General features: G+C 39.5%; 2 pseudogenes across 2 annotated transcripts in view; both read right to left on the reverse strand.

Moving 5' to 3' along the window:
• Nucleotides 1-663: 663 nt before the first annotated feature.
• LOC146465909 (putative leucine-rich repeat-containing protein DDB_G0281931) overlaps nt 664-14,934 on the reverse strand; it is a 31,009-nt pseudogene continuing 16,738 nt past the window's right edge. Inside the window, exons 2-3 of the transcript XR_014868178.1 lie at nt 7,110-7,212; nt 664-4,572 (exon numbers count right to left, since the gene is read on the reverse strand). The product of XR_014868178.1 is annotated as a putative leucine-rich repeat-containing protein DDB_G0281931 (transcript). The remainder of the gene's footprint in view (nt 4,573-7,109; nt 7,213-14,934) is intronic.
• LOC146465910 (uncharacterized) lies at nt 9,420-14,845 on the reverse strand (annotated as a pseudogene). Its single transcript, XR_014868181.1, has 2 exons — nt 13,476-14,845; nt 9,420-12,480 (listed from the first exon to the last, which is right to left on the reverse strand). The product of XR_014868181.1 is annotated as an uncharacterized LOC146465910 (transcript).

Raw genomic sequence — 14,934 nt, forward strand, 5'->3', positions numbered from 1 at the left:
CGACATGCGACCAAGAATTACGGCAAGAGTACAGTAAAGCTGGTAATTCTTAACACTATTTGCTTTCAGAGAAACCATTCCTTAAAATATTCTCAAAAAAATTGTGTTTTGCTTCAAGGCCAAAATACAAAGACCAGGTGATTCGAGAGCAACTCGCTCGTCTCCAGGGTGACTTCACAATATAAAAAACTGGCGGACGGCGGTAAAGACCGTGGACACGTGGCAAAATACTCTACGAATCGTGGAGTATTTGGGAAAAGTGAAGAAAAGGGGAAAATCAAGCCTTACTCGTGGAGTATTTTGCATCGTGTCTCAGTGTCCTCGCCGCCGTCCGCCATTTTAAATATCGCAACAGACGTTCCACTCTAGTAACTAGTAACCGGATCCATCAAACCCCTCCAACTAAAGGTGTGTTTAAAGCATTGTTGGCGTATTTCGCAAAATGAGACTTGCTAATACTTCACCACGCTTAATGTGTGACGTGACTACTAACCAATCTCTCTGCACTAAGCTCTTGTCTAGAATGACTACCAGGGCCTAGTTGTTCAAAGCCGGATTAAAATAATCCTGGGTAAACGTAAACTTTGATTCGAGTTTAATATGTATTTTTCCAAAAGATTTTTGCCCTTTAGTTTTGAATTAAACTTTTCTTTACCTTAAGCTAAAAATCAGCTATTAATTTTTTTTTTTTTACGAGCGAGACACAAATCTCGGGTATTAGCGTTAATCAGCTTTCGAACAACTGGGCCCAGAATATCAGGTGAAGACGAGCCCCAGTAAGGCCGAAGCAGCTGTTCAAGGCTGCTTTCTAGACTTGAGCGCTACTGAAGACTGCAAAGAAAGAAGTTGCCCGAAAGAAGGGTGTTAGTGGGAAATTCCTCAAATGAATATTTAAGCATTGAGTATTCTTTTTAATGGTCATTCTTTCGATATGGTTGTCGTTTTCGTTTTCTTTCCTTATTTCGGAGCGTCACTATGTAAACTTCTGGGTCACCGGTAATCAATGTCTACTCTTATTAAATAAAGAATCATCGACTGTAACTCAGTCGAAAACAAAACTTTGGAATACACCTCTCAGTTTCGTCACAATTACTTAACAATCTGTCAGTAGAACTCAAACGTATTAGTTTACTATGGCGCTGAAACAACGAAAATTTAATCCAGTTTTGAAGAGTGGTTAGGAAAGAACACTCTTTCGTTATACCGTAGGGAACCATTCAAAATGAAAGCTAATTTGCTGAATAATGCTGTACAAGAACTTCCTCGTGGCACTGATGACTCATTTCAGTCTACGATGGAGTTTGAATTTTAGCTTCAGCGAGGAGCGTCAATCTGAAGATTGTGGGTAAAAGACCAGTTTCATCATTTAGTTATTCCCCATTTTGCAAGGCATCAAGCGTCTGACATCGTTCCCGTGTTCATGATCAGTGGTGATGTAGAGGTATCTATTTCCTGGACGGGCGTGTCGAGTTCTTCGTCTTCCTCGCTTTGATGTGTAATGGGAGCAGTTTGTACCACATGAGACCTTCCGAGCAACATGATTATGCAAAGGACTATGATGCACAGAACAACGCCATTAACCGCCACAAGCATCCAAACAATAGACGCCGACGAAGCCGGCTTCAGGACTGCATATCTGACGTTCATGAAAGAGAAATGAAGGGTCAGAAGAACCAGGGTTTCTGCTGAATTTTCTAAGGCGATCTTTTGGTAGGAGTCCTCAAAAGGCCTGAAGACAAGCTGAATGCAAAGGGAGGCTAACAGAACAAAGCAAACTGCAATGGTCTGAAACGACGAAGCCCGCGGGATGAAAGAAAGCGAGAACGCAATCAACAGACACCTCAAAATAAATAATATCTCGAAATAGGAACGGAATTCTTTCTTATATGGCAGGTACAGAGAGCCTAGCCAACTGTCTAAGATTTCTTGTTCTCGTTGGAACAGTTGCTCTCTCTTGGCAACCTTTATTCGCAGAAGCGGCAAGAACACTCCAAAAGGTATTCCGATCACGTATACTACCAATGCAAGCCAACCGAACGCCTGTAATATGGTGTAAACTGGACCATCGCACTTCAGCCACGGTGAGGTAGTGATACCCACTGTCCTCTCCGCAACGAGCCAAGACAGAAGCTGTTTTCTTTACAATGGGAAAATATGTGAGGCTAAGGGCTACGATAGATAGCTGCAAACAGCTATTGCGTAACCGAAATCGCCTATCGTACAAATTACGAAGTTTTAGAACAGCACACCCGAGACAATAAAACAACCAAATACCTACAATACAGATGACTGGCAGGAGGATTACAGTCAGCAACTCGCCCAATGGTGTAAACAATTGAGGAATCACACAACCCAAACCTGAAAAGCGAATGTTAAACACATTACTGATATATCGCTGAGTTTCGAGAACCTTATTTGGCCAGATATCTGTGTTGGAAATCAAAGCATCCATGGTCTGGAAATAAAAGACGCCTATCTTCAAAATTCCTCGTGCAGCTTTACCTCTTCCAACCAAGCCAAGAAAAAGACCTACTGTGTTGAGTTCAACAAGCCAGCCTGGAATTTTTCGAAGCATGGCTAATACAGCTAAAAGAGAAATTTGAGCAAACACAAATGCAATTGAAAGAAAGCGTTTCCTCTCGTAAAGAAATGTAAACGCTACAATGATCAACGCCACGGTCAATACAACAAGTGCAACCAACAAATAGACATTGGTATTATTTTGGGAGCAGGGGTAGCATAGCATCCCCTGCCTGTAAAAGCCATCTTTGCAATTTGAACAAAATCGTTCTTTACTTCCATTACGACAGAGACATGATTTCCTACAAACCGTAGATGGCTTGATGTTTGTCTTGTTTTCCTCCTTCACCCATTCAATACCACAGTCACAAGTGCCTGTTGGATTACATGATGTGTTTTCTAGCGGATTAATACCAAGTGCTCGTGAGCATTCAACCAGATGGGTCACGTTATTATCACGTGATGATGGCCAATATCCCACGTTCATGACCATGTTCTGCGCCGGTGGCCTTTGATCTTTACACAAAGCCCCTCGCATACAAGGCATGCAAGTTTTTCCTGAACCGTAATACCCAATGTCGCAGATGCAAAGACGATAACTATAATAGCTAGGATCTACGATCACCAATCCATTGTTGTACGTAAGACGTAGATTGGGGCATTTGAACTTGTCGGCAGGATTTTTGTGCGCTGAAGTTGTAAAATCAACTTTTATAAAGTTCGGTAACAGTCCGCGTTCGTCTGTTTCATGCATGTGTCTATTCTTTGAAACGTCAAGAACTTTCAGAGAAATTAACGCAATTTGAGGAATTTCGCCTGAGAGATTGTTTGCAGAAACATTCAGATTGGAGAGAAAAAGCGGGTTGTCGGCAGTGGGCGACGAAAGCTCTCCATACAATCTGTTTCGACTTAAATCTACAGAGATCAAGCTTTGAAACATCCACAGTCTGTTTGGGATTGTGCCGTAAAAGCTACACTCACTTATGTTAAGGATACGCAACGACTTCAATAGCGGTTCCATTGCGTCAACCAAACCATTTAAACTCATAGTAAGGTGTTTATTACCAGACAAAACCAGCACCTCCAACGATTTCGAATTAAATTGCATTCCCTTTTCTAGTGATGTTAAGCGATTCCCATTGAAAAATGCAACTTGAAGCCTGGGCATTGAACCAATGTTTTTCGGAATTTGTCCCGAGAAATTGTTATCTTCCAAGTTTAAATGTTTTAAGATTTTCATGTTGCCAATTGTCGAAGGAATGTTACCAGTGAAATTGTTTCCTTTCAAGACACACTCGATCATTGCAGGGAAATGTAATCCAAAATCGTCGGGCAGAGTTCCTGTAAAGCCACTAAAAGCAAGCATCATGTAACGTAAGGATGTTAACTTTAACAGATTTTCAAAGCCACTACGTAGATATGTGGTGTATTCAAGATCCAAAAACCAGAGCTTTTTCAGTTTTTCAGTACTATTCGGTATTGGACCATACAGTCTGCTTCCCCCGAGACTGAGAACTTGCAAATGTGTTAAGTTTCCAATGTCGTCTGGAATTTCCCCTGAAAGAGGTTCCCCCATTTGGCAGCAAAGGTGTATTTTTACCAGGGACTTCATCTGCACCAAACTTCCACCGGGGATGCGGCCAGACAGTTTGTTAAAGGCAAGGTCGATACGGAGAATTTTGGTCATATTGGCAGAAAGAATGTCATCCAGCCTACCAAGCAACCTATTGTTGCCGCCCATGCACAAGCCCTGTAAATTGCGTAACCTCCACAGGCTCCCAGGAAGAGTTCCAATCAAGTTGTTCCGGGCTAGTGAGATGACGGTAACATAACGAGAAGTGCGATCGCATGTTATTCCATACCAAGAGCAGTGAGAACCTGAGTGATTTCCCCAACGTGTTTTGCGTTTCCAATTATTACCCCCAGTTTTGCGAAATATTTCCATGAGCACCGCGTTTTCTTGCTCGGGTGTAAATGTTGTATCCAATGTAGTGTTTGGGATCGGGATGTTTCGCAAGCAGTAGTTCGAGGCTGTAGGTTTATTCTGATCGCCTAAGGAACAGAGGTGCAACAGACAGGGATCAGTCTTATATCTATTCCACCCTGGTCTCGGGGAACGTGAAAAATAAGTTTACAAATTTACAAAATATGGCCAAAGTAGTATCGAACCAAATTACGAACGTCAACTTGCGTAATGACATAATCATGCAAAAATAAATATATGATATTTAATGTGTCTGGGAGATGCAGGTACTTTAGCGGTTAATGTGCTTGCGTGATGCGGGTAATTTGCTTGTGATTGGTGTCGAGTGTACTCGCAAGATGCGAAGTCCTGAGATTTATAACCCCAAGCCTGTGACGTGCTTACCATATGAGTTACCAATAGCTCAGTGGTTGGAGCATACAAACTAGTAACTGAAAGGGCGTGGGTTTGATTCCTGCTGGGTGCTCGGAAAATTTTTTTCTGAGAATTTTCATCGTGTACTTATCATCTATTTCATAGCATTGGGGGCTGGCTGGTTCGCTAAATTTGTGGAATCAATTAAAGAAATAATTAACTTAAGAGTGCGCTATTTGTTGGCAACCATTTTGCAAGAAGGTAAAAAGTCAGCACAAAATTGGTCTAAATATTTCACTTTTCCAAGCAATTGAATACGAAACTATAAGCAGTACTCCCCGGCTCAAAAATGCAGATGACGACTATAAAATTAGCTTCGCATTGTGCCTTATTCTCGACCAGGTATCACAGATGGCTTTGTTCAAACTGTTGTTTACTCATGTAAGTCTCAACAGAGGTCAGCGTCAAATTTCTCATTGTGATTTGAAATGAATAGTAGATTAAATGCCAAAAATGAAATGGGCGAGCCTGACAATAGCGAAAGCTTAAAGTCTGAAAGCGGAGCCTTCCCAAATTTCAGCAGGCCCCTAACGTTTGTTAGTGGATAAATCGCTATCCAACGGATAAAATCTCTGATGCACTCCACCTAAAGCCCCGTTTACACGGTTTCAACGTTTGCTTCAACATGCGTTCAACACTTTGTTGAACCAATTGTCGGGGGCGTTTGAACAGGTCGTTCAACATTGTTGAAAGTGTAAAAAATGTTGAAAGCGTGTTGAATCAAATTTAAATTGGTTTAAACTTTCATTCAACATTCCCTTTGCTCTTGAACATTTTAAATGGCGTTGAAGCCGTTTTAGAACACTACGTTCAGCATTTGTCCAACATCCGTTCAACTTTTGCTGAACGAATGTTGGTCAAATGTTGAAACCGTTTAAATGGGCCTTAATACATTTTATCCCCGCGGATAAAGTTGTCCGTTCTTTGAACAACTGGCGCCAGTAGTCCAAAGTTGCGAACTTAGTTGGAGCCGAACTTGCCAACTGACGGGTAGTTTGACAATGCCATTATAAATTTGAAGTGGAAACTGAGTTAATGCAGCTTTCAATTTTCCATAAATTTATACTAGAAGCACCCATGGGCACCCATGAGGAAATTGAAGCGACGTGCTATAAAAGTCGTTTTCTGTTTACCCAGGTCGGTGCAAGGCCTTCGCCAAAGATAATAATTTGTTAAGGATAACAAGGTTAACGTTTGTTCTCTTCGTATTCTTTAGGTAACTGAATAAACGTTTAATTCTATATTTAAAATGGTAATGTTTATCAGAATCCGCATGTCAGTTCCTAAAAGCTGAAGCTGACAAAAAATGACAAACCGCGCACGAAATTAACAAAATCTCAGACAAAAATTATTTACATTTTTTTTTTATTTTGGGCCTGTTTTACTCTGCCCCATTCCTTAATTCAAGTGAGTTAAGCAGTACAAAAATTCTCAGCGCAATTTTTTTTATGCGAAAGGTATCAGATCTCAAAAATTATTGCTTTCTCTTTGCTAGCGACAAGTTCACCTACTGTATCTAATATTTAATAATATTAATAATACTTAATATTAATATTATTAATAATATTTAATATTTAAAGTTACAAACTTGGTTGGTGTTAACCTTAGGAAATACCGAATTTCCTCCTTCTCTTGGCTTTCCTAAACTCCTGTTGACCGCGATCAAACGAAAGAGAGTTTCAGACGTTCGATTATCTCCCAAAGAAATTTAGGTTTATTTCATGAGCGAATTAAAGTCTGGGAAGTACCACACGAATTCGATGTGATTTCAAAACCCAAACATATTTGTCTGTTAACAGAAACCAAACACAAATAATTTTTGGTTTTGTTATAAATTATCACCTCAGTGCAATTTGTGTTTCCAAAATGCGCTAGAACAGCTCGCAAATTGTTCCTATGAGGAATTAAGTTGATTTCTTTCCTTTCGTTGTTCTAGAATTATTTTGTAGCTAAGTGAAGGTCTTATTTCACCATTTTTAAAGTAACAAAAGAACAAAAACCTCATGGCACTTCCTCTTTAAGGCCTTCCGAACAGAGATGCCAGCGAAACGGTTCCCCTGCTAGTATACTAAGCTATATTGCTAAAGCTGAAACAAAAATTGATTCTAAAAATTTCTAATCCCACAAATTTGAAGGTCTTCTCTTTACAATGTCGATGTTTCTGCTATCTTAGAAAAAAGCAATTACTCACCAGCGTTGTTTGATCCTTCTCGTTCAGATCTCAGCTCGCTCATGCTCAGTGTTCGATGAGAAAGGAACTTTAATCCCGCTCTCGATGAAAGCCTTGTATCAAGCTTAAAAGGCTGGCTTCTTACACAACAACCAATGACAAAAGCAAGTGTTAGCACTGACGCTAACATAATGCCTGAATTGAAGGAAGAACTTCCAAACATACTCGTTGATCAAGAGTTAATCGAAGCTGAAACCAAACAAAAAGATTGAAAGCAAAAGATTCGCCCCTTCCGTTTCGGGTGACATCCGATCTGGTTTCAGTAGTATCTTCTTTGTGACGTTTTCTTACGCAAGCAAATCTTGAGGAGGTTCGCAACAGGTTTTCTGGCCAAGGATGTGGATCTTGTCAAATTAAAATTTGGCATAAAGTTATGCTTGGATTTCCCACATACCACACCACCTTTTCAAACTAAAATCGAAAGGTATTTTTTGTTGGTTTCCAAACAACAGTTGTTAGCATAGCAACGATAATGAAAGGCCTTTCATTTTAAACGACGTCGATCTTCTCGAAATCTAGTCAGTAACTTACCAACGAAACTTTCAGAATTTGAACTTTCAGACTTGTGGGCAAAATTATAGGAGTAAATAAAGAATCAATTTTTACAGGTTAATTTTAGTTATTGCACATTTTTCATTGAAATATCAAGAAAAAGAAAACCCATTACTTTCTCATTTTTCCCTAAGGTCTTTTATCATAACAAAACATTGTAAGTGCATATTGAGCTTCTTAAAGGGGAAGTATCAAGGAGTTTTTTTATCTTTTGCTAAAAATGATGAAATAAGACCTTCAATCAGCTGCCAAATAATTCTAGAATGACGAGAGGAAAGAAATCAACTCAATTCTTGAAAGGAACAACTCGTGATCTATTCTAGCCCATTTTGGAAACAAAAATGCGAGAACTTGAAAAACATTAGCCTAACATTTTTCAAGTTTCAATCCATACCGACCTACTCTGTCTCTGACCAGATGCACTAATCGACAGTTTTATTGCACTGGCGTGATAATTTATAACAAACTTGACAATAATTTCGTTGTTTCTGCTAACAGTCAAACATTTTTGGGTTATGAAATGACAGCAAATTTGCGTGTTACTTCCCCTTTAAGTGGCAGCGATTTTAAGATATTTGTTTTAAAACAAACGTCTAAAATAAAACGGAACAAAGTCAAACAACTCTCAATTTGCATAAATCGAGATATTTCCACAATGTTCTTATAGACTTTTCTTTTAAATTGTACGTCGTTAGTATAATAGTCGTTTTTGACGTGTGATGCTCTCACAACTTGTCCCGGAACCTTTTGTCCCACGCATAAAAATAAAAATGGCTGCCATGTTTGTTTTCGAGTAAACTTTCAATACTCCAATATGTCGTTTTCAGAAAGAAAACAAACCTTTTTGAAACGGTAAATCGAAAGAATAACTTCTAAGGAGTACTCGACAGTTTGAACAGTGGACATTTAATTCGAGAGTTCACGGCGAAGAAATTACGCATCGACGACATCGCAAATCGATGACAAATCATCACCGGCGCGACGGATTTAGTCGAAAATGCATTTGTGGGAATCTGCCTCACAAAAAATAGATGTTTGATTGTCAATTTTCACTGAAATACTATTTTTTAGGACCGAATCCTCGTACTCCTGACAGTTTTCGGGAACTTTTTGATGAAACAAGGATTTTTAGTCACGTAAACAAACACATTTTACTCGCGAACGGATTAAATCTCAACTGTGACTGCACGCAGGCTAAGACAACCACTGTCTCACATCTCGTGCTTTAAAAGATTACCTAATGTCACTTTAAGATTTCAGGATCAAGTATAATGTTCAAACAAAGAACATTACAAAAAGTGTTTCGTTCAAACTGAAACGTCTTTGACTACTGGGGCACTTCTTGAATGCGCCTGAGTTGTACAGCCAAAACTTGATATGAGTATTTTCCATGTTATATCACTTGGGTTTGTTGTCGTTACTGTTCAATTTTATATAGCTGGAAAATAAACTTGTTGCGTTTGGTTTGCGTGGTTTCTCCTCTTAGCCATAGCAATAGCTAGTTTATTCCCACGACAGTGATATAAAGCAGTATAAAGAGGCCTATTGGCGGCCTTGAGTCGAGCGGGAATATAGATCGGAGTGAGTCATTTCTGTGTCACTTGTCTTATGCAACACACCATGTCTGATGCAAAAGTAAGAAGTGTTACTTTTTCTACCAACCCCATTCTGTTATAATTTTTTGGAGACACTACAAGTAACACTGTTTGTAATACTGAACTGAGTGTCAACAATTGCATTTTTATTATTTGTACGTTTACTGAACACTGTAACTGTGGGTACCCATTCAAATTATTAATTAAAGGTAATTAAAGCTAATCCTTACATCGACCAAGTACCAAAATATCCCACGTGAATGCCTCCAGGCGTCTTGTGTTTTTTATGAGAATCGAGTCAATTGTTTGTATTACAGAAATAAACTGTCGGAGACACAAAATGGAAATTTATCCGTGACCCATAAAATAATAAGTTGAGTGATAATATATGCCAGTCACGTCAGAAAAAATAGACCATTTCCGAGTTGCTTTGAACCTCATTATGAAAGCGAGGCTAAGTGCAAAGTTTTTGTTATAAAAATTAGTTTTCATTCATATCCAAACAAAACTAATTTTCACATGAAAAGTTTTGCACTTAGCCTCGCTTTCATAATGAGGTTCACAGCAACTCGGAAATGGCTTATTGAGTTACAGGTAATCTAATTATCATAATCCTAATTATGCTTTGGAGTCTCTAACGTTCCAGTCCGCGATGTAATCCTAGGGTATATATTTAAATCAAAGATATTTAAAAACAGTTCCCAGCCTTTTCAAATGCTGTATTCACAACGCTGTAAAAAGTGCCTTAAACAAGATATAAGCTCAGATTCCACTAAAGGAGACCTTGACAAATGATAGAAATAAGCATGTCTTTCGACGGAAACGTTTTCAAAATCTCCTCATTTAACTTTACATAATAGAAGAATAGTCCACTCGATCTGGTAAAACAATTGTTAGTTATACGGTGGAAAGTTGCTTAAGCTTGACTTTGTGTACACTATCATGATCATTTGGTGTTCCCCCTAAATTGAATTTTACAAACGACTACGCTTCGGGTTCCTTTATTGTTTCAACATTAATGGCAATTTTGTGGTTCATTAAATGTACCATAATGATCCTCTTGTCCACCACTAATCAGCGGCGACGAGGCGGTATGCTCTTGCTGAACTGATGTACCTTCCTCATCACCCTCCCTCTGAGGGACCGTTTGGGGAACCCGTACCACATGAGCTCTTCCAAGTAAGAGAATAATACAAAGGACTATACCGCAGAGTAGAACGACGTTAACCACCACAAGCATCCAAACTATCGAGGCGGACGAGTCCGGATTCAGGAATGCATATCTGATGTTCATGAAAGAGAAATGAAGGGTCAGAAGAACCAGGGTCTCCGCTGAGTTTTCCAAAGCTATTTTCTGGTAGGAGTCATCGAACGGCTTGGCGAGAAGCTGGAAGCAAAGGGAGGCCAAGAGAACAAAGCAAACTGCAATGGTCTGAAACGACGAAGCCCGCGGAATGAACGAAAGCGAAAATGCGATCAAAAGACGCCTTAAAAGAAATAATATCTCAAAATATGAACGGCACCTAATACTCGTGAGCACTCAACCAGATGAGTCACGTTTTTGTCGCATGATGACGGCCAATATCCTATGTTCATAACCATATGTTGCGCAGGAGGCATTTGATCTTTACATACCGCGCCTTTCATGCAAGTTATACAGGTTTTACCTGAGCCGTAGTACCCGATATCGCAAATGCATAGACGATAATGATAGTAACGTGGATCTAAGATCACCAAACCATTATTGTAGCTGAGACGTGCATTGGGACATTTGAATTTATCTGAAGGATTTCGGCGCGTTAAAGTTGTAAAATCAACCGTCATGTAGTTTGGCAATGTTCCACTTTCGTCCTTTTCCTCCATGTGGGGATTCGTTGAAACGTCAAGAACTTCCAAAGCAAGTAGTTTCGCAAACTGTTGAGGAATTTGACCTGAAAGGTCGTTTGTGGAAACATCAAGATCGAGTAGAAACAACATGTTATCAGAGGGCGATGGAAGCTCTCCTGACAGACTATTCTCACTTAAATCTACAGAAATCAAGCTTTGAAAGTCCCACAACTTCACCGGAATTATGCCATGGAAATGACACTGGCTTATGTTTAGAATACGCAAGGATTGATTTATCGGTCCCAACGCCTCCAAAAAGTCCTCGAACCTCATATCCAGCTTTTTATTGTTTGCTAGAATGAGCACTTCCAACGACTGCGACTTAAACTGAATTCCTTTCTCTAGCATTGTTAAATCATTCTCATGGAAGTCAACAATTTGGAGCCTTGGTATTGAGCCAACGCTTTTCGGAATTTGTCCAGTAAAATCGTTATTTGCGAAGTTCAAATGCCATAAGTTTGTCATGTTACCAATCGTTGATGGAATGTTTCCAGAAAAATTATTTCCTGGTATCAGGCACTCGATCATTGCAGGGAAAAACAACCCAAATTCATCGGGTGGAGTTCCGTTTAACCCAGCAAGAGAAAGGTGCATAAAACGTAAAGATGACAGATTAAATAGATTTTCAAATCCACCTCGTAAATTTCTGGCCGATTCAAGATCCAAAAACCAGAGTTTTTTCAATTTCCCAGTGCTTGCTGGTATTGAGCCATGCAATTTGTTTTCCCCTAGACTGAGCACTTGCAATTCTGTCAAGTTTCCGATGTCCTCAGGAATTTTCCCAGAAAGGCCATTTCCTATTTGGCAGCAAAGTTGGAGTTTTACCAGCGATCTCATCTGCACCAAAATTTCACCGGGAATCCGGCCGGACAATTTGTTAAAGGCAAGCTCGAGTCGTAACAATGCGGTCATATTAGCAGACACAATCCCACTAATACTACCTTGCAAACCATTGTTACTAGCAATGCATAAGCCCTGTAAATTACGAAATTTCCATAGGCTTCCCGGAAGTCTACCAGTTAAGTTGTTGTTTGTTAAGAATATGCTAATAACGTAACGGCCAGTGCGATCGCATGTAATTCCATACCAGTTACAGTGAGATACTGAGTGATTTTCCCAGTGCATTCTGTTGTACCAGCTGTGGCCTCCCGTTTGGTTGAATATTTCCATGAGAACCGCTTTTTCTTGCTGGGGTGTAAACGTTGTATCCAATGTAGTGTTTGGGATTGGGATCTCGTGCAAACAACCATAGGCAAAAGTTTCGTCGTAGTTCAAAGGTGTAAATTTGCTTTCCGCAACTGAAAAACAACGAAAACTACGATTACTCCGATTAATGAGAGATAACAGGCTTGCCAGAAAGGTGTATTTTTGAAACAGTTTTGTCATGAGCAGTTCAAATGATTCCCCTCTATAAATCAACTGCAAAAACCCTACCATTACACGCACACTGTACCCTGATTGCGCTGCTCAGTAGTGTCGCTTTACAAGAGAGTCCAAGAGACAGTGCTCCATGTCTCGCCAGTACAAACATTTGTCACGCGTAGAACAAGACGTCAACAGCTGCATGAGTTAGGAAGCGTGCCATGTATTTTTAATCCCGATTAACTGGGGGCTGTTCGCTTGGGAGAAAAATCACTGAGGTTGATTCGAAATTCTGGAGTTCAGTTTATCCTAAAAACATCATGTCAATTCTGAATTGACGGTGATCCTAACGGAGTCGCATGTACACAGAACAGGACTATGGCAATTTTACAGAACTGATTTTATTACACTTCTGCATAACTGCAGGCAACTAATGTTCATAGTTACTCCTAGTTATGCTACTTATTAGAAAAAAATGTCACTAATTGAATTCACCACAAAGGCCGTTATTTATGTTTGAAAGATAATCATTGTGACGGGAATTCTTGGAAACGGAAGGGATTTTCCCGTGCGTGACACAATGTTCACTGATCCTGAGAAAATAGATTAAAATTAAATGGAATTCATACAAAATATCCCGTCATAATGCACTGTCGTTGACTTTAAAAATACATTATGGAGTCTAAAATAACATAATATTAATGTCAAATGCACTGTGCACTGTACTCTCGCATTACCATCATGTAAATGATCGTACTTCGTGAGACGAACGAATTCAAAGCCTCAGTCAAAAGGAAATACCGATATACCCGTTCGCGAACGGTGTGCAACTCATTTCCCTTCGTTCAGTTTACCTATCTTGAGTTGTTCTTTCAAACAGTTTTGATGGTGCTTTTGTCTCAACACAGCATACTTAACATGTAATGCTTACCAGCGTTGTTTAATCTGTCTTGTCCGTCGGGCGGCCGGCTCAACTCGTTCACGGCGGTTCTATAAGAATGGCACTTTGATCGGCTATAAACTTTTGATAGGCTCCTCGGAAGATCGTGGCATCTTACAGAATAAACACATGGACACGCAACAGTAAACAATAACGCTAATAAAAGACCGGGTTTCAAGGCCAAGGTTCCCATCCTTTTTTCGCATAAATTGACTCTGAAACTGAAGGAAAGACGAACATCACTGGAGAGTAGAGTCATGCACCTCTTCCGGGAAATAACTTCTACTTCCGGTTTTTTATCACGGCAGTCCAGCGGTTAGCTCTCAAAGCAAAACCGATGAGTGGTGCCGGATCACCTGAAGACCTGGATCAAAATACTGACTGCAGACTGATCCCAACGGCGGAGGTGACAATCTTGATAGAACAAACAACAAAGGCAAGAACAACTGAAATATATTTTGGATTGTTGCAAACTGTTTCATTTTATTTACTTAGTGTTTAATTTGAAAAAAATACTTACCTTTTTGGTGAGCCAGTCCCTCACAAAAACAAAAACAAAAACAGTCTTTAAACATGCAAAAATTTTGCCGATATGCAAGCCGTTACACGCGTTCGTGCAGGCCGACCTATCTGAAAATAAATCCAAGAAACTTTTGTCATTTTCCCACGCCAAATTGTATTCGAAAACGTTTTGAGGGGTAAATTTAACTCGCGATTAATTTGGATCAATGCCTCTTTGAACCTTTTGAAAGTCCAACCTGATGGAACACATCTGCCCTCGAAGGCTTAGTTAGTTACGTGAGTGGGTTGCTCGTGCCACTTAATGTGCGCAAGAGATTGGTTGGTTGGCCATGCATACAAAAACAGACCCATTATATGATGTGGTTAATATGTTTTATAAATATACAACGAATGTTTCAATTTCGTTTAGTTAATCGAATCTCTGATTTAAAACTGAGACGTTAGAAGAGAAATTTTCAGGATAGAATTTCGAGTTTTTGCCTTGAGTCTTGGCTGCCTCTTTTGGAGTCTTGGAAAATCAGTAAGTTTAGTCTAAAATTTAAAACTAATTTACTTTTCGACGAAGGGGTGAGACTGATTCAAAAAAGCTTCAAATCTTTCCTGCGGTGGGATTCTTAATTCCTGTTATAAAACTTAACCCTGAATATCTGCCAAAAAGTCTAAGATAAACCTTAAAGGCGATCTTTAAGTTGCATTAAATAGCCTATTTTGAATTCTTATAGGGATTACCGCTGTACACTCGTTCCCAGACTCCAGTTATCCGTTCCCGGTTTTAGTAACATCCGTGTTGAAGGTTCAATTTTTTTTCTTTTCATATAATAAATCCTTATTACTTATCAAACTATGGAGGGTGATAGAAGCGTCCATTTCTCATTAAACTTGTCCAGTTGGTTGTTCTTGGTAATAAGGTTCAAATTGATCAGCTCAT

Source organism: Pavona decussata, unplaced genomic scaffold (genome assembly GCF_977016875.1).
Source record: "Pavona decussata unplaced genomic scaffold, jaPavDecu1.1 SCAFFOLD_155, whole genome shotgun sequence".
Taxonomy (NCBI): Eukaryota; Metazoa; Cnidaria; class Anthozoa; order Scleractinia; family Agariciidae; genus Pavona; species Pavona decussata.